Below are 19634 nucleotides of genomic sequence, written 5' to 3' on the forward strand. Positions count from 1 at the left end.
TAGGGTTACAGATAGGGTTAGGGTTACAGATAGGGTTATGGTTACAGATAGGGTTAGAGTTAGGGTTACAGATAGGGTTAGGGTTAGGCTTAGGGTTACAGATAGGGTTAGGGTTACAGACAGGGTTAGGGTTAGGGTTAGGGTTACAGACTGTAACCCTAACCCTATCTGTAACCCTAACCCTGTCTGTAACCGTAACCCTGTCTGTAACCCTAAACCTATCTGTAACCCTAACCCTATCTGTTACCCTAGCCCTAACCCTGTCTGTAACCCTAACCCTATCTGTAACCCTAACCCTAACCCTGTCTGTAACCCTAACCCTAACCCTTACACTACCTGATCGATACAACATCATAACTGATGTTTTAAAGCACGTTATTCCAAACAATTTATGAATGTTAGGTGATTTATGCCCTTTATGGATTAAAAACGGACTCTGCTACAACAACGTCATTTTCCATGGATCCCCCTCCGGCATGCGTGTTAGGTGTTAGTCCCCTTGAAACAACTTTTCCATCACTATTGTGGCCAGAAAGAGTCCCTGTGGGTTTTAAAATTCGCCTGCCCATTAAAGTCTATGGCGGTTCGCCCGTTCGCGAACATTTTCCGGAAGTTTGCATTCGCATTTGCGAATGCAAAATTTTAGGTTTGCGACATCACTGAACCTAAGACAGGAGACCTAAGACAGTACTCCCTTTCTTCCAGGACATTCCCTCGACATCTTAGGCCAGGTTTGTGAAACTTCTGGTGGAATCCTCTTGTTAATCTAGGGGCATGAACGTCCACCTAAGACTCCCAAGAATTTACTTCTGGCCCATATCCTCCCCATTGAACCAGATATTGTAATTTGTTCCTATAGATGATAGAATCAAGAATTTTCTCCAACACAAACTCTTCTTCTCCCTGTATGTCAACATATTATTGAGGTGGAAGAATTCTTCCAGAAAAAGGATCTCCATGAAACAGTTTGAGTAGTGATATGTGAAAAATAGGGTGAACCTTTATACTGTGAAGAAGTTTTATGCAAAAGGTGACCAGTGACCATGTTGATTTGAGCAGAAATCTGGAAAGGTCCCACAAAACTTTGGCCCAATTTAGCAGATGATAGAACCTTCAAATTTTTGGTACTTAACCAAACATTGTCACCCATGTGTAGGAAGTGACCTGCGATGTCTGTCAGCATTCTCTTTGTAACATTCCTTAGACTTAAAGTATCAATCATTTTTTTCTGGATCTCCTGTACTGTAGTTATTCTGTTAAGCATGAATTGGAGTTGAGATAGGGAGATCAGGAATAAAAACTGGATGATACCCAATGTTTACGTTAAAAGTACTTTGAGAAGTGAAGCCATGTTTAGAATTTTTATAAGCAAATTCTGCCATAGGAATATAGTCCGCCCAGTTATCCTGAAGATAACTGACACAACATCAATGGTATGGCTGATTGGTCCTCTCAGTCTTACATTTAGACTGAGGATGATAAGTGGAGGACAGAATTAATATTACAGCTAGGGATGGGCTGAACGGGACCCCTGTTCGGTTCACACCCGTACTTTCGAACACCGCAAAAGTGCCCATTTTGAAGGCTTAAATGCAAGTAATTGAGCATACAATGGTTATAGGGGTCCGGGTCCTGCCCTGTGGACATGTATCAATAAAAAAAAGTTTGTGAAAAAATTCATTTTTAACCACTTAAGGACCGGACCAATATGCTGCTACATGACCCAAGGGGTTTTTACAATTCGGCACTGCGTCGCTTTAACAGACAATTGCGCGGTCGTGCGACGTGGCTCCCAAACAAAATTGGCGTCCTTTTTTCCCCACAAATAGAGCTTTCTTTTGGTGGTATTTGATCACCTTTGCGGTTTTTATTTTTTGCGCTATAAACAAAAATAGAGCGACAATTTTGAAAAAAATGCAATATTTTTTACTTTTTGCTATAATAAATATCCCCCAAAAACATATATAATTTTTTTTCCTCAGTTAAGGCAATATGTATTCTTCTACCTATTTTTGGTAAAAAAATCGCAATAAGCGTTTATCGGTTGGCTTGCGCAAAATTTATAGCGTTTACAAAATAGGGGATAGTTTTATTGCATTTTTATTTTATTTATTTTTTTACTACTAATGGCGGCGATCAGCGATTTTTTTCGTGACTGCAACATTATGGCGGACACTTCGGACAATTTTGACACATTTTTGGGACCATTGTCATTTTCACAGCAAAAAATGCATTTAAATTGCATTCTTTTTTGTGAAAATGACAGTTGCAGTTTGGGAGTCAACCACAGGGGGCGCTGTAGGATTTAGTGTTCACTTAGTGTGTGTTTACAACTGTAGGGGGGTGTGGCTGTAGGAATGACGTCATCGATCGAGTCTCCCTATATAAGGGATCACTCGATCGATTCATAGTGAAGCATGGGGAAGCCGTGTTTACATACGGCTCTCCCCGTTCTTCAGCTCCGGGGAGCGATCGCGACGGAGCGGCTATAAACAAATAGCCGCGCTGTCGTCCCGAATCGATCCCCGAGGGAACCTGACCACCGCATGTACCGGGGGGGGTCCCGATCGGACCCCCGACCCACGTCTAGGCAGGGACGTACAGGTACGCCAATGTGCCTGTACGTGCCATTCTGCCGACATATATGTACATGCGGCGGTCGGGAAGTGGTTAAATGAGCAGTATTTTTTGATTTTTAAAATGAAAGCCTAAAAATAAAAAAATAAAAAAATCCCTTCCAATATAGTGCCGGGGGGGGGGGGGGGGTCCCCTTAGTCCAACTGTAAAGCGGCAGATTTGTACCATGTCTAGAATCAGCAATAATTGAGTTTATAAAGCCAAAAAACTGAAATTCTTCCTGCAAGCTGCCTTTATTTTGATGAGGCCACAATGTAGTGCACTGGGAACAAGATTTTAATACATTCTGGTGTCACTTTGACTTTGGATAGAAGTAAAGGGTGCGTTAAAATTGGTCTTTGAGTGTCATGGCACCTTCCTACTGTCCTAACATTGCTCAGAAAGTAATGCTTGTTTACAAAAAGAAGAAAACCAACTAAGTAGTAGTGTACTAGCTAGTAATTCAAATGATATTTATTTTTTCTTTGTTTTCTTCTTATATATTGTACATTATACAGGGGCACTGCTTCACGTGAATTACTAAGAACCATCACCCCCACACATACACTCCCTGTGAATGTTATTTAAAGGAATTGTGCATTTTTAATGTTTCACTATTTATTTATTTATTACATTGGTACATGTCCTTCTTTGCAGTGCTTAGGTCCCCATGACCCTTATTTGATAATGCCTTGCCTATTAGTCTTAAAATTGAGAGAATTCAAGATCAAGCTTTGGATCCCATGTACTTGATTCCACTTAACATTTGCAACTCCTGAACTTTTTGATACGTTCTGTGAGCAAATGAATCAAAACCAGTCACATTCAGTAAATCCACTCCAGTCACAATTTGTGTGGGCCCCATCGGTTTTATTTCCATTGGTGTAAAAAAATAGAACATGTTTTACATTTTTCCTATGGATGAAAAAACAATAGAAAAATCAGATCGTCTGTATGGAACTCCATCGGTGAAAAATCCAGGCATGCTCAGAATCAAGTCGACGCATGCTTGGAAGCACTGAACTTCATTTTTTTCGGCCATAGATTAAATTAGATTCCATCAGATATCCGATCGTGTGTACAGGGCTTAAGGGTGTCCTGTGCCCTAAACCCTCTCTCCCCAAAGTTCCTGTTAAGAGAAATACAACTCTCTCTTTTTACAAAAAGTGACTGGTGCCCAATCTTTTCACCTTGCACCACACCCACTATGCCTAGTAACTAAAGAGGAATGCCAGTTCTCCCTGGCTCTGGGGGTCACCGTCAGGCCCTTGGAAGTCGGGGAGACCACAACATAAAGTATGGAGAATTAAATTCTATTCCTCTAAAGGAATGCAATATGTATTACTTTTTTTATCATGGCTACACAAGTAGTTTATTAAATGACAGCTTAGTTCTATACAAACTATAATCAGTGTAACTGTGAACCAAAATACACTTTCATATTCTGCAAGAGATTAATGTGTGGTTCTCAAAACACAAGATTATATTCACCAGCTGGGGGGTTTATTCAACAATAATTTATAGTTTTTTTTCGACATTAGACCTGTATTTTAAAACTATAATCTACAATGTCGTACACATGCCAGTACATATTTAAACACTGATGAATTTTGGCTCCAAGTACACAATTTGATTTGACAATTGCAAAAAAATTAAGCAAATAGTAAGGCTGCCTACCTTTGCCAAGTTTGTATTTGACTGATGTATATATATATATATATATATATATATATATATATATATATATAATTCAAACTTAAAATATGTAGTTAATAATTCAGTAGCTGAAAATATAGGTGATCATAAACTTTTATTAAAGGTGATTATGTTTTCAGCTATTGATGTTTTATTTATTTTTTTGTGAGCCATGCAGTGGTTATGTTTCTTTTTTTTCGTGTGTTTACAAACTTTTTATTGTATAAATTGACAATATAAAGGAACAATATATAATAGATACATATAGCATGGATAAGATTTGAGAGGCATTTAGGAACCTCTGGGCTATTATCAAACAGTGTTCATATGTTAAAGCAAGTTTCTTGCATGTCGTTTTGTCAAATATAGAGAGTAGTTCTTTCCAAGTATATAGTAATTTCCCACACTCCCAAAATACATGTAAAAAGGAGCCTGAATTAGGGCAACCTCGAAAGCAAGAGGATGAAAGATGTGGGAAAATCTTATTTAAGCGCTCAGGTGTATAGTACCAGTGAGTAAGGAATTTGAGTGCAGATTCATGTACCATCAAAGATTTAGTACATTTACCCATGTTAATCCATCTGGTTTCCCACCTTTGTAAACTATAATGTGTGTTTAATTCTTCATCCCATTTAGACATATAAAGCAATTTACATTCATTTTCAGCAGAAATCACAAGGTTATAGAGAGTGGAACTCAAACCTTTTTGTCTGGGAGAGTTGCTACATACAGTATATATTCAAAAGAGGTGTGAGAAGCAGTTAAATCAAAAGAATATTTTTTTTTACAAATATGTAAATAACTACTCAATTCAAATAACTGGATATTTTTCAGAGTTCGACAATTTGAAAAATAAATAAATTCATTGTTTAATTGAAAGTCTGCTAAAGTTGTATTGTTTATCCACCATTGAAAGGAGTGAAAGTTATAAAATGCTACTGAAAATCTGGGATCACTCAAAAATGAAGTTAAAGGGGAGATATTAGGTACAAGTGATAAATTAAATCTGTATCTCAACCATAGTTTCAAAGATTGAGACACTATTGTGTTACATTTTTAAAGATATCAGCAAGTTTTGATTTAAAGGACTAAAGTAGAGCTGGTAAATAATAATGTAAAAATGTATTCTTGTTCAAACCAAAGCCAAGGAATATGTTAATTTTTACCATTCCATGGAGCTAACTGAGAAAATATACTAGCAGTATAATATAGCCAGATTTGTGGGACACCAAGCTATGCATAATGTTTCTATTGGACATGTCATGTCCAGTCTTGTAATTATATACTGTATATGTGAAGTGTTGCATTGTTTCACAATTTTCTTTTGACATGAAAAAGGGATCTGTGGTCTGAATATGCTGCCATTTTGCACATGTAGTATTGAAAGTAATAAATCATTTCTGAATGTATACATTCAGAAATGATTTATTACTTTCAATACTACATGTGCAAAATGGCACCTTGCCTTGTAGATCTAAATATTACAGACTTGAGAAATTCCTCATTGCTGGCTCCTGCTTTAAAGCGGGGGTTCACCCAAGAAATGTTTTTTAACATTACATTCAGCCGAGTTGTCAGAATGACAATCGGCTGTTTTTTTTTTATTTTATTGCTGTACATACCGTATTTTCACTGCCGCTTCCGGGTATGTAATTTGCGGAACTGGGCATTCCTAATTGATTGACATCCTTCCGACCGGCGCATACATCGCGTCACAAGTTGCCGAAAGAAGCCGGACTGCGAGTCGGCTCTATACGGCGCCTGCGCACCGACGTTCAGCTTCTTTTGGCAACTCGTGACACGCTGTATGCGCCGGTCGGAAGGATGTCAATCAATTAGGAACGCCCAGTCCCGCAGATTACATACCCAGAAACGGCTGTGAAAATACGGTATGTACGGCAATAAAATAAAAAAAAACGTATGTAATGTTAAAAAAAAAAAATGGGGGTAAACCCCCGCTTTAACTTGTAAAATTGGATGACTGGAGTGATTCTGGCAAAATACATTTTGTACAAAAATTATCAATTCTTTTAAAATTAGCCTCTTACTTCTACATAAGGAACTACATAGGTGGGATTTTATTAAAAAAAAATTATTCCATTAAGAAAACAGTCCAGTGTTGCTTTGCAAGTCCAATGATGCCCCTCTCAAGCAATCCCAAGAAGTAATCAGTAAATAGTTATCTCTCTTCTTTGATAAGAAAGACTTACTACTGCTAGTGTATGTTTATTCATGCTGCACTATGTTGAAAAAGCCTAAATTCATAATTTATGAAGCTTTGGAAGTCTGTCATTATTCAGAGTGAGCCTTGGGCTTCCAAAGATCCACCAGTTATGTAGTCATGCAGACCTGATACATTTTAAGCAGAAGGCCAATAACTGTACAAGGTGGCTTATCTGTCAAAAGTCAACAGTACAGTAGTTTATGTAAAGAATAAACATATCTTATCCAAACAGTGTTCTCTTCAAATGGAAGAAGGCATGGTGGCTGCATTCATGCATGGTATCTGGTCAGTGTTCTTACGTTATCTTTTAGCTCACATGTACATTAGCTAGACCTCAAGGTACATTTTTATATAACCAACCGTGTGAATGCTCAACATTTTGGTGCATAGGTATTTGCTTGAGGCGGCCACTTGATGTATATACTGTCCATGGCAGTTACTAGTGGCTGTCATTATAGCATTCATTTTGTAAAAGTCAGTACATATTGTACACAAAAATCATCTGGAATTCATTCATTCATAAAAACAAAATTCCGACCAACCCTCCCTAATCAACACCACCCCCCCTGCCCCAACCCTTCCTGTGTGAGTGTTATACCCTGTTTATAAACGTATTTATGTTAACCCAAATGGGAGCAAATATATCAATCTGTGAAGATGCTAGTGTAGGAAGAGTTTCCTCTTACTGAAGGGGGGTCCAAACCGGGGGGAAATAACCTCTTGTAGAGGGTATCCCATTTCCCCCAACCAGGGCCCCCACATTCTTTAATTTTTTTTATAGTTACCTTGCCTAATAAAAGCCACCCTCTCACTCCAAATCATTACATTGATGGTTTCTACCCAGTTGTTTACAGATGGGAGGGGTGTACGCCTGCCATCTCTGTGCAATTAGCTTTCGTGCTTGAAATAAGCACCTCAACACCCCTTCCAGGGCTCCTGGTGGAACTCTGTGGTCCTCCATACTCCCTAAAAAGCAAGTTTTAGCCTCTGGCTCTAATGAGGTCTTAACGATTTTATTGACCCTATCTATTACCTCCACCCAGTATCTAAAGAGCTTAGGACACCTCCAGACCATACAACTTATATTTAATTCCACCATCCATGTTAAAAAAAGGAATCTCTTCCTTATAAGATCTTTCTCTATTGCTATCGATCCTATCTGTTTATGTTTCCCCTCTAGTTGAGTTAGTTCATCCAGAAGACCTTTAAGTAATTTTGAGAAAAAGGAGAAGTTCCCCCAGGATGGGGCTTTAACGGGAACAATAATAAAGAGAGTATGAGGTATTATAAAATGTATTATATGAGGAAATTACAAAAAAAGAGAAAAAAAATATATATAAAGAAAAACACAATGGTTTAAAAGCAAGGTGCATCAATGGGTGGTTTGTACATTCGCAGGGATGGGTTCAGGCCTCTCTCTACAACGGTAAGTACAGCTTCGATTTTAAAACAACTAGCCGATTCCCCTAGACAAAATGAGCAGGAATCTAAGGTTAAAAAATGTTAGTTCCAGGTGAACCTCCACTTTAAGTAACTATATTCCGCAGATTAGTTCATCTAAAAACTCTAAGGTTACGAAACCACAAGACATAGCTAGAGAATTCCAGATATATTACCACGCCCTATATAACTTGCAGAAAAAATCACTGACAATAGACCAGATAGGACAATACCTCTTGGAGTCAAAAATGCCCAGACTACCGGAGGGGGCTAAGGAGAAATTAGAGGAACCTATTACTAAAAAAGAAGTAGAGGAAGCAGTGGGAGCAATGAAAGCAATGAAAGCACCAGGGCCAGATGGCTTTACAGTCCAATATTAAAGAACATTCCTCCCCTTATTATTAGAACATATGACAAAATTATTTAACGCACTGGGATCCACAGCATCGCCAACAAAATAAACTCTATTAGCATACATTGCATTGATTCCGAAAGAGGGGAAAGATCCAGCCCTCTGTGGAAGCTATTGCCCAATATCCCTTCTAAACCAGGACCTTAAAATATTTGCAAAGATCTTGGCGAATAGGATCCAAGTATATTTACCAAACCTTATACACCCAGACCAAGTAGGATTTATCCCTGAACAAGAGGCCCGAGATAATACTACAAAAGCCATTAACCTACTTCAGATAGTGAACACTGCTAAGACTCAATCGGTATTTCTGAACACGGATGCTGAAAAAGCCTTTGACAGGGTAAACTGGGAGTATATGCAAGCGGTACTGCAAGGCTTTGGGAATAAACCATTACAATGGATATCGGCCATTTACTCATGTCCTTCGGCCCGAGTAAGGGAAAACTGAATACTTTCAGAAACCTTTGATATCTCAAATGGGACAAGACAGGGATGTCCCCTGTCCCCATTTATTTTTTCCCTGTCGTTGGAACCTTTTCTATGCTTGGTCCGACTGAACCAAGACATAGAAGGAATACAAATAAAGAATATGCAATATAAAATCTCTGCATATGCAGATGATATGTTATTCACACTCAGTAATCCAGTGTCCACAATACCGAATTTGATGAGAGAATTTGATGTCACATGCCTGTTGACATAGAAGGGTACTTGCAAGGGGGGCAGCTAAGCCTTCCCCTTAAAATGTATTTGTCCCTATTCTGAAAAGACAAGAACCTCATCCTTACATTCTGTCTAGCCTGTTCCCCAAAAGGATGTGGAGATTTGTAAGGAGGACTTATCAGATTCTGAAGCCCCCCTTAAGAATAATGAGGAGGCACAGCTATCTTCCATCTCAAAATAAATAATGTTCCCCATTGTAATCAAGCACCACACATCACATTATCCACCAATAAAGGCCAGATCATGTATGATTTTCTGCTACATTCCAATCTGTAACGACACATCCCCAATGTTCAATGAAATAATGCTGGCACTGCAGAAATATAAACATAGAGTAAGGCATTCTGAATTATGTCATGCCTTTGAAAATACTGTATATGGTTTTACATTTCAGTGAGGTTAAAGTGGTTATAAAGTTTAAACATTTTTACCTTATCACATTCCATGCTTTAAGGGAAAAAAAATGTCACTACTAGTATTGCCCATTCCCCCTTTTACCTACCTGAGCCCAAGCTCAATCCAGCACTGTGCCCATCTGTAGTTCCTCTCCCTACTCTCACAGGCTTTGTTGAGGTATCTGAAGCCATAGGCTCATGCCAATGTCAGCCAAATTCTTAGACAAGGGAGAAGGGGGCGGGGCGGGGCAGGACAGAGCCGCACTACCTTTGTCTATTGATACAAGCAGCGTGGCTCCAGATTATGTGACTTCCTATGGTGACACATCGATAAAAGCAGGAGCCAAGAGCGCCATTGGGGGACCCAAGCAGAGGAGGATCAGGGCAGCTATGTGCAATTCTATTGCACAGAGCAGGTAAGTATAACTTGTTTGTTTTGACTTTATTAACACTTTCAATTTAGATCATTTAAACACAGATGCACCAGATAGATGTGCCAATCACTCTTGGAAGGCCAGTCACATGATAAACATCATCAACTTCAGTTAGTAAATATTCTGAATAATAAATTTGATTAAATAAATCTACTCATCTCCACTTGTAAGTTCTATTCACCTATAGGTCCCCAACTAATTGGAACATGATTTTTCTCCTAAATGCTACATCGTATACAAAAATAAAAACTGCCTATTTTTCTAAATATTCTCTCTTACTGCTATTTTCCCTTAACTATTATAAAAAATATACTGTTGTGTATGATATATACTATACATGAAATAAACACCCTCGTTTCATATATGAGAACTTTTATATAAAGGATTCAGACTTTTTTTTTTCTTTTTAAACTCTTTAAAGTAATTATTTTGTTCTGTATCACAATAAATATATGTCTGTTGACCTCCACAGACAACAATGCACTAGCACTGCACCAGCTTGGTCTCTGTAGTCCAATGAACACTGAATATATTGGCTCTTGATAGAATTCTTCCAATTTTCCTTTATTTGATTTTAAACAGCAAGGCAAGAAATTTTACAATAACCTAAGAGGCATTCCTCTGGTTTCATCCCTTCAGTTCATATATAACAAACATCATTCTATCATTCCAACAAAAAAGAAAAGAAAAACAGAAAAAAGAAAACACAACAAGAAAAGAAAAGGAGGAAAAAAAAAGAAAGGGAGAGAGCAAGACCTTTTCTCATCATATCCTTCCCCGTATATGACCGGAAGAGGACATTACAACCAAAATATGATTCAATTATTCTATATTGTTCTGTCTTATCCCTCTTCCTTTACCCTCTCTTGATCCCCCAAGATCCGCTCAATTAACTAATGTCATCCTTGCCTCAATGCCACTTTTATCCCCAACCCGCCGGGAACACATGTCCCGCCGTAGTTGGGGCATTTAATCTAGCTCCGCTTTGCCTCCCCTAAACCCCCCCCCTCCATAACTTAACCCCCAAAAAAAAAAAAAAAAAAAAAAAAAAAACAAAAAAAAAAAAAAAAAAAAAACATATCTCCCCCCGGGGCCCACCACGTTCCCCCTTCCTCAATCTACATCTATCAGGGCCTTTCCCTCCTCCGAATATTTAAATACGTTCCACTCCGCCCACGTTTCTAAATATACCTTCCGTTTCTGCCTTGAGGTCCATACCAAGTCTTCCATTCTGTTTAGATCTTCCACTCTATTAAGCCACATCCCTATGGTTGGGGGCCGTGTCTGCTTCCAGTTCCCCGGGATACATGCCCGGGCCGCATTTAAAAGATGGCACACTACTGTTTTCCTGTATCGCCTCACTGACATCTCCATATCCTGCAATATATAGAAAGACCACTCGTCTGGGAGTGGCTCCCCACTGAATCTTTGTATTATTTCCCGGACCTTGCCCCAATAGCCCAAGATCTTGGGGCAAGTCCAGAAAATATGCATTAAGGATCCTCCTCTCTTCCCGCACCTCCAGCATCTGTCTATCATATCCGGATAGCACTTACTCAGTACCTCCGGGGTCCGATACCACTGAGACAGAATTTTATAATTCATCTCTTGTGTATTTACACACATGGATGATTCAAAAATATTCCGGATTATTTTGTTCTTTTGCTCATCTGTAAAAGGTCTTCCTAATTCGCGCTCCCACTTATGAAAAAAGGGTAACTGAGACGTCTCTCCTGGACTATTCAATAGTTCACTAATCCTCGATAGGGAGTGTCGTAGACTCCCCCCCTCACTACAGAACCTCTCGAACCTAGTCAGTCTTCGACCGTATTTATCTGGTGAACTCAAAGTATCCAAAAAATGTCGCAATTGTGTAGATCGCCAGCTATCCAGTTGATAGGGCGACTCTCCCCTTGCCATCTCTTGCCTAGTTATCCAGGAACCCTCCTTCAAGAAATGCGATGCCTGGAACCGCCCCTGTTCTACTAGTTTACTAAATGGTCCTTTCGTCCATTCTATTTTAAACTGCGGGTTTCCCAAGATTGGAAAGAGCGGTGAGTCCTCTGTTGACAGTCTACCCCTAACAAATAACTTATGTGCAACCAGAAGTGTAGGGCCTATCAACGGATGCTTCTTAACATTTTTTGGGAGCCCCCGATAGCACCATGCCGCCCGCTGCAGCATACTACCGCATTGATCTTGTTCTAGTCCTATCCACATCTTTTCTTCGGAGTGTCTGCTCCAGTCAATCAGTCGACACAATAACGTCGCTTGATAATATCTGTAGATGTCTGGAGCTGACATTCCTCCGTCCCGCTTGGCCAGAGATATTATACTAGCCTTGATTCTTGGACGTTTGTTTGCCCAAATGAACCTATTAATAAGAGATTGTGCTTGCCTAAAAAAGAATTTCGGTATTGCGATCGGTAGGGTCTGGAAGAGGTACAGAAATTTAGGTAGTATACTCATTTTAATGATGCTGGATCTCCCAAACCACGAATGGAACCCCTTCTGCCATCCGTCCAGGAGGGCCCGTGTTTTAGATAGTAAGGGTAGGAAATTTAGTTTAAAGACTTGTGTTAAATCCGACGGGATGGAGGTGCCCAGATACGTAAGAGAGGTATCTGTCCATCTAAATCCAAACCTGGATTTCAATATCCTCAGTTCTCTTCCCGGGATCGCCACTCCCATCGCCTCCGATTTGTCATAGTTAATCTTAAAATTTGACAGTTCTCCATACACCATTAATTCTTGTATCAAATTAGGAAGGGATTCCATCGGGCTGGTCAAGCTAAACATCATGTCATCTGCATAGGCAGATATTTTATATTCTGCCCCTCCCAGAGACACTCCCTTAACACCGGGATTCGACCGTATCCTGCTCAGCAGGGGTTCCACAGTCAGAGCAAACAAAAGCGGTGACAGCGGGCATCCCTGCCTTGTCCCATTAGAAAGTTTAAAAGGGGGTGAGAGTATTCCATTTACTCTGACCTGAGCCACTGGGTGTGTGTAATTACTTGCAATCCATTGCAACATCCTCCTACCGAACCCCATGTGTCTCAGAGCTGCAAACATAAATTGCCAGTTTATCCGGTCAAATGCTTTCTCTGCATCCGTCCCTAAGAAGACACATGGGGTTCGGGAGGTACGCACCAGGTGGATCAAGTTCATAGTCTTAACCGTGTTGTCTCGGGCCTCCCGCATCTGCACAAATCCCACCTGATCTTTATGAACAAGCCTTGGTATGTGCTGTTGTATCCGCCCTGACACAATCTTAGCAAAGAGCTTCAGATCTTCGTTCAGCAGCGAGATTGGTCTGTAGCTCCCGCATTGGGAGGGGTCCTTTCCTTCTTTGGGGATAACCGTTATCACCGCCTTTAGTGAATCCCTATGAAATGTACCTGACTCCCCTAGTCCATTGAACATTTTTACCATAAATACGCCAAGCTCTGGCAAGAAAGTTTTGTAGTATTGGGTAGTATATCCATCCGGCCCAGGAGCTTTCCCCGCTTTCCCCTTCTTCACTGCATCCTGTAGTTCTTTTATCGTGATAGGTTTTTCCATCTCCTGACTTATTTCTGGTGTAAGACTCGGGATGCCCGAGGCTATTATATAATTCTCCATTTCCACCTGGTCCTGCGGGCTTGTTTGTAAATTATATAAAGAGTCGTAAAAGTCTCCAAATCTCCCTGCTATCTCTCTGGGTAGCACAATTTTCCCGCCGTCCGTACCCTGAATCATTGGGATATAAGTCTTAGTCTGCTGTTCCTTTAACAAGCCAGCTAGTTGTTTCCCACTTTTATTCCCAAATTCATAGTTCTGCCTTCTACCATTCTGGATTGCTCTTTTTGCTTTATATAATAGAATTTCTGTGATCTGTCTACGAGCCGCCCGTAGGTCCCGTTCTATCTCTGGGTTAGGGTTCTGTTTATGTCTTGCTTCCAGACTTGCGATCTCGGTCGTTAAATTTGTTACCTTTAACTCCCTTTCCCTTTTTATCCTTGCCCCGTGCTTCATCAGAACCCCCCTTATCACCGCCTTGTGAGCCTCCCAAACCACTCCTACGTCACAATCTGGGGTCTCGTTTGTCTCAAAATACCACTTTAATTCCCTCCGCACCTCCTCCACTACCCTCTCCTCCTGTAGTAAGCTTTCATTCAGTCTCCATAGCCCGGACCCCGGGGGCCGGGAGTCTCCCAATGCATATCTCAGAAAAATTGGAGCGTGATCTGTCCATGTAATCTCTCCTATTCCGACCTCTTTTACAGAATGTAGCTGATTATGTGGGATAAAGTAATAATCTATCCGGGAATAGCTCTTGTGCGGGATGGAATAAAAGGAGTAATCTCGTTCCCCAGGATGCATCAGCCTCCATACATCTATTAGCCTCGCTTGCTGTAACATATGCTGAGTTCTCCTCCGGGTACCCCCCAAGACTGAGGATCCCCCAGTCGATGTATCTACCTGTGGATCCAGTGGCATGTTCAGGTCCCCTCCCATTATTAGCTGGCCCTCCTGGAAATCTGCAAGTTTATCCAGAAACTTCCTTAGAAATTGATCTTGTTGTGTATTGGGGGAGTAGAAGGTGGCCACTGTTATTGTCGTGCCAGCTATAGTCCCTTTCAGCGCTAAGAACTGTCCCCCTGGGTCCACTAGTGATTCTGAAAATGACCATGGGGTGTTATTTGAAATTAAAATTGAAACTCCTCCCTTTTTGGCCTCTGGGTTCGTCGCGTGGTACACCCACGGGAACAGTCTACTTGTAAGAAAGGGCGGTCCCCCCGTCCTAAAGTGGGTCTCCTGTATCAGGGCAATGTTACTCCCCCTCTTCTTCAGGTCCTGTGATAAAACCCTCCTTTTCCCTGGTATATTTAGACCCTTAGCATTGATTGATATCACCACTAGAGGGTCCATCACCAAGCTGCTGTGAAGCCCTAGATAGTGTATCTCGTTATCCTTAACCAATGAGTCGGGTGGGTCCGCGAGGGGAAGAAAAAAAAAAAAAAAAAAAAAAAAAAAAAAAAAAAAAAAAAAAACCCACAACCACCCCCCGCCCAAAAAAAAAAAAAAAAAAAAAAAAGAAAAAAAAAAAAAAAAGGTAAATATATAAACCCCCCCCCCCTAGTCTAACCAGATATCAATGTCCGGTGGGGAGGCAACGTAGGCCCCCTCCCCTCCTTCCAAAGATATCACTAAGCAACTGCTTTGACACTCTTAACCCCTATGAGTGTTGGCCTAACAGGGGAAGTTTTACCTGCGCATCCCCCAGCGAGAGTACCTCCTCGTCCCCCTCCCCAGCTCCTTCCATCCCCCATTCATAATACTTAAGAATACTTAGGAAATTAATCCCATCCTACAAGCATAATCTTCCCGTAGAACCCCTAGGCCTAAAAAAAAAAAAAAAAAAGAGAAAAGGAAAAAAAACAATAAAAAAAAAAATTGTTCCTCCTCTTCTCTCTCTTCCCTCCCCTCTCCCCTCTCCCTTCCTTTCCTATCTTCTCCACTGACTCTCCGCCGACTCTATAATACTCTATATTCATATCTTATGCCCCTTTCCCCCTTTTTACTTTCCTAAAAAAAAAAAAAAAAAAAAAAAAAAAAAAAAAAAAAAAAAAAATTTCTTTCTCATCCCCCCCTCCTCCCTCCCTCCCCCCTGAGGGAAGAGGGAAGAGAGAGAAGTAGAGAAAGAAAAAAAAAAAAAAAAACAACACCCCTTTCGTGTCAGATCACCTTCCAGTATTTAAGGTGATAATAGTTGAAAATAGTTAAAAACATCTAGAATCTCCCCCTTCCAAAAAAAAATAAAAAATTACCAAAACATAAGCATGCTCTCTTCCAGCAGTAAAATTGACATATTGACATTACATCTCATAGCATAACATTGTTAACATTATTAACTTATCAAGCAATATTAGGAGGGGGGTTAGGGGAGTTAAAGCAAAATACCTTCTAACAGTCTAGTATGTCTCTCCCCTTCCCTCCTTCCCTCTTCCTTAACTACTCGTCCTTAACCCCCCGGTCGTTCTCATTCTCCTGGAACCCACCCATATCCCTCCCCTTTATCTACCCCCCCCCCATATATACCTGTGCCCTTCTTGTGTACTTCCTGGTGACCCGTTCAATCACTTGAACTGGAAAATCGGTATCTGAGAAAAAGAAACAAAAAACCCACAACCAAAAAAAAAAAAAAAAAAAAACCCCCCCCTACCCCCAAAAAAATAAACGGGGGAAGGAAAGAGCCATAGAGCCTCCCTCTCTTCCCCCTATATACCCCTATACTAAATCTAACCCCTCAGGTGCCCTCCTCCTCCCTGTTGACTGGGTGGGTAACTTCACTATGATACCCCCCTCCCCCCCCCCCTTCCCTTCCCCTTTCTGTGTCCACCGTGATATCTCTGGAAAAAAAGAAACAAACAACCCTCCCTCCCCCCCCTTCCTGGGTCCAGGACCTAAGTACAATTAACCTAAACAAAAAAAAAAAAAAAAAAAAACCCCCATGGGGTGCAAAAGAAAACCAGTATCATACATCATACATCATATGTCATACTTCATGCAATATAAAAAAAAAAAAGGGGGGATATAGCATTCTTCAAAAAAAAAGAACTATCTTCTATTAACATTTGTTAGCATGTGCTATATATTAGATCTAGAGCCATTTCATATTCTACCCCTAGTGCCCCCCCCCCCCCAAACCCCCCCCCCCTCCCTCCCAATACCCCCCAAAAAAAAAAGAATAATAATAAAAATAAAAAAAAAAAAAAAAAAAAAAAACACTTTGCTTTATAACCTCAAATGTAAACCCCCCCTCCCCAGACCCAAATTTTTACCCCACACTTTTAGGGTATAAACTCAAACCCCCCCCCCAAAGGGCCCTCTCCCAAAGAAAAAAAAAAAAAAAAAAAAAAAAAAAAAAAAAAAAAAAGGGGGAACCGAAAAACTTTCCTGTATAATTCAATCCGGGCCAAATTCACACAGACTATTTATACGGATTGTCTAGTCCCAGTCCCTTTTCCATCTAACTACAATCAAGCTTAAATTTACTTATATTTACCCCTCCCCATCCCCCCGAGGGGGGGGGGGGAGCGGACCACATTATCCAGAAATATTCAAAAAAAAAAAAAAAATCCGGCAGGGAAAAAAAAAATAAGAAAAGAGAAGGGGTCCCGGAAAAGAGAGAAAGCCTTCCCTAGACTATTATGGTCCAATCCTGGATTCCTAGTCTCTTTGAAGGGCTGCTGTTCTGGGGTTCAGCTGTAGCCAGTCAGGTACCACAAAAGGATCTGATTCCAAAAATATGAAGAGGGCCGGGAGATCATTTCTTGAACGTAGCCAGAACGATAACTGCCCTTTCCTAATTAGCACTGATATGGGGAATCTCCACCTATATGACCCCCCCCAGGCTTTCACTCGATCCAATATTGGGCGCAATAACCCTCTTCGATGTAGGGTAGCATTGGATAAATCCGGTAAAATTTTCACCGCCGCCCCCTGAAAGTCAACTGAGCCAACCTCCCACGCCTGTCGTAGGATCGCCTCTCTATGTGTAAAATAGTGCAATCGACAGATAATGTCTCTAGGGCGACTATTATCTTTTGATTTGGGGCCCAGTGCTCTGTGCATTCTGTCCATCTCGTATTTTAGTGGAGAAGGCTCTTTCATTAAATTCTGTAAAATTTGTTCAACCATGTCCTGCAATACCTCCTGGTCTACCGGTTCTGGAACCCCCCGTATTCGAATATTGTTACGGCGATTCCTGTCCTGGAGCTCTTCTAATTGTAATTGCAGGGAGACTGAGATATCCTTCTGTATACTCTTTTCATTTTCTAGTAGCCCTACACGTTCTTCCAGGTCCTTCAACCCACTCTCCCCTATTGATGCCCGGGCCTCCAGACTTTGTAATTCATTCCGGACCCCCTCAAAGTCCCTGGCATGTGCTTCCTCTACCTTTGAGATCAAATCGGTAATATCAGCCCTGGTAGGGAGAGCTTGAATTAAAGTTTTCAAAATATCCATCTCATTTTTCAGCTCTCCAGTCTGCTGCAGAGGGGGGGATATTGTAGCCTCAGACATGGCAGGCAATGCTGTGGATCTACGGGAACCTTGCGGTGCAATTTGTAAGACCTCTACGTCTGTTCTAGCAGTCATTGCATGTTGGGGTACAGTCATCTTAAGGCCACCACTAGCCTGCACCTTCCCGGTCTGCGTTTCACTCTTACCTTCGGAGAGGCGACCCCCCCCCTGTTTTATAGGGAAATACCGCTGGATCTCCTGTTGTTCCGTGGGTCTGGATATGTTGGTTGATGTATATATCTGCGCTGCAGAGGCTGCGTTGCGAGATGTCCGGCTCTCCCGCTGTTTACCAGAGTGCATCCCTTGCTTGTCTCGTCGCCGTCCTCTCACCATTCAATGGGCCTCTAGGCGTCCTATGTGACCCTCTCCCTGCCTCTCCTTCTTATATCTCTTCGGTATATAGGGCTCATACACTCGTGTGCTGATGTGTGCAGGCGCCTGCTCGGTATGGGGAGTCCCCCCTGGACCCCTCAGCGCCCCGCTCCTCCAAGCTATGGAGCGGCGTGCGCTCCACTCGTTCTACGTCCTCTCCTCTCCTCTCACTGCGTCCACGTGACTCACGCCTGCATCACCATCAACGGGAGCCCACGGGTTCCAAACCCAAGTCCAGCACAGCCCGCGCTGTCGTCCTTAGTCGCGGTCCTCCGTTCTGCGGCTGTACAGTGGTAAGGCAATGCTTCCTCGTCAGCGTAGGGGGGCAGTCATAAAAACGCCGTTCTATGCCGCTACATCAGGAGCTACAGACTACTCCAGGAGCTGTGGAGGAGGACGGGAGCTCACCTAACTTGCACCCTCACACGGCCATGCGCAGGCCACACCCCCCCCCCTCTTGATAGAATTCATTGAACACAGGAGACTAGATATTTGCAGATAACATACTGCAAGGTTAATAGGTTAATTGATGTTGTTGGACTTGCAATTTTCTTTGTATGACCAGCAAAGTATCTGTGTAAAGAGTTATACAGAATTGATTTATGCAAACAGCTTTATGCATATAGCTTGATGGGATTATAGTGCAATTATATAGTATAGTTGGAGTTTATTAAATATTTCACTGCATTTCATGTGCTAAAATATTTTTATTGGATTTGCATTGATAACATTACCTGTTTAAATGTTTAAAGTGCTATATGTGGGGACAGCTACAGTTTTCATTATAATGTGTGCATTGGAAAATTATTGCACCTCAGTAACCTTTAAGTAACCTTTAAGTAATTATATTTGAATTTGTACATGCACTCATTAGGATGTTAAGTGGGGCATCATGTGCAACACAGCAGGATTTAATATATTTGTAAAAAAGATTTAGTAGCTATATAGCTAAACTGTATCTGAATATTTAAAGTAAATCAGTCATGAGAAAAAGCATTGCTATGGCTGACATCCTTCTGAAAATACTAAATGCCTGGCTTTTATTCTGAACTCTTATGTTGGTGCTTTTTAAATCATTGGTGTAGCACAGCTATGTAGAAGGCAATACACATATGCAGTCACAAATTGTGCATATCCATGATTATTAACCCATATGTCCATATGATGTATGATTGCCTGTTTTTTTTTTTTTTTTTAATTGTGTTCGGACAAAAGTCACTGGCATAAAGACTGGAATCTCCACAGTAATA

The sequence above is a fragment of the Rana temporaria genome, chromosome 2 (assembly GCF_905171775.1).
Source record: "Rana temporaria chromosome 2, aRanTem1.1, whole genome shotgun sequence".
NCBI classification, from domain to species: Eukaryota; Metazoa; Chordata; class Amphibia; order Anura; family Ranidae; genus Rana; species Rana temporaria.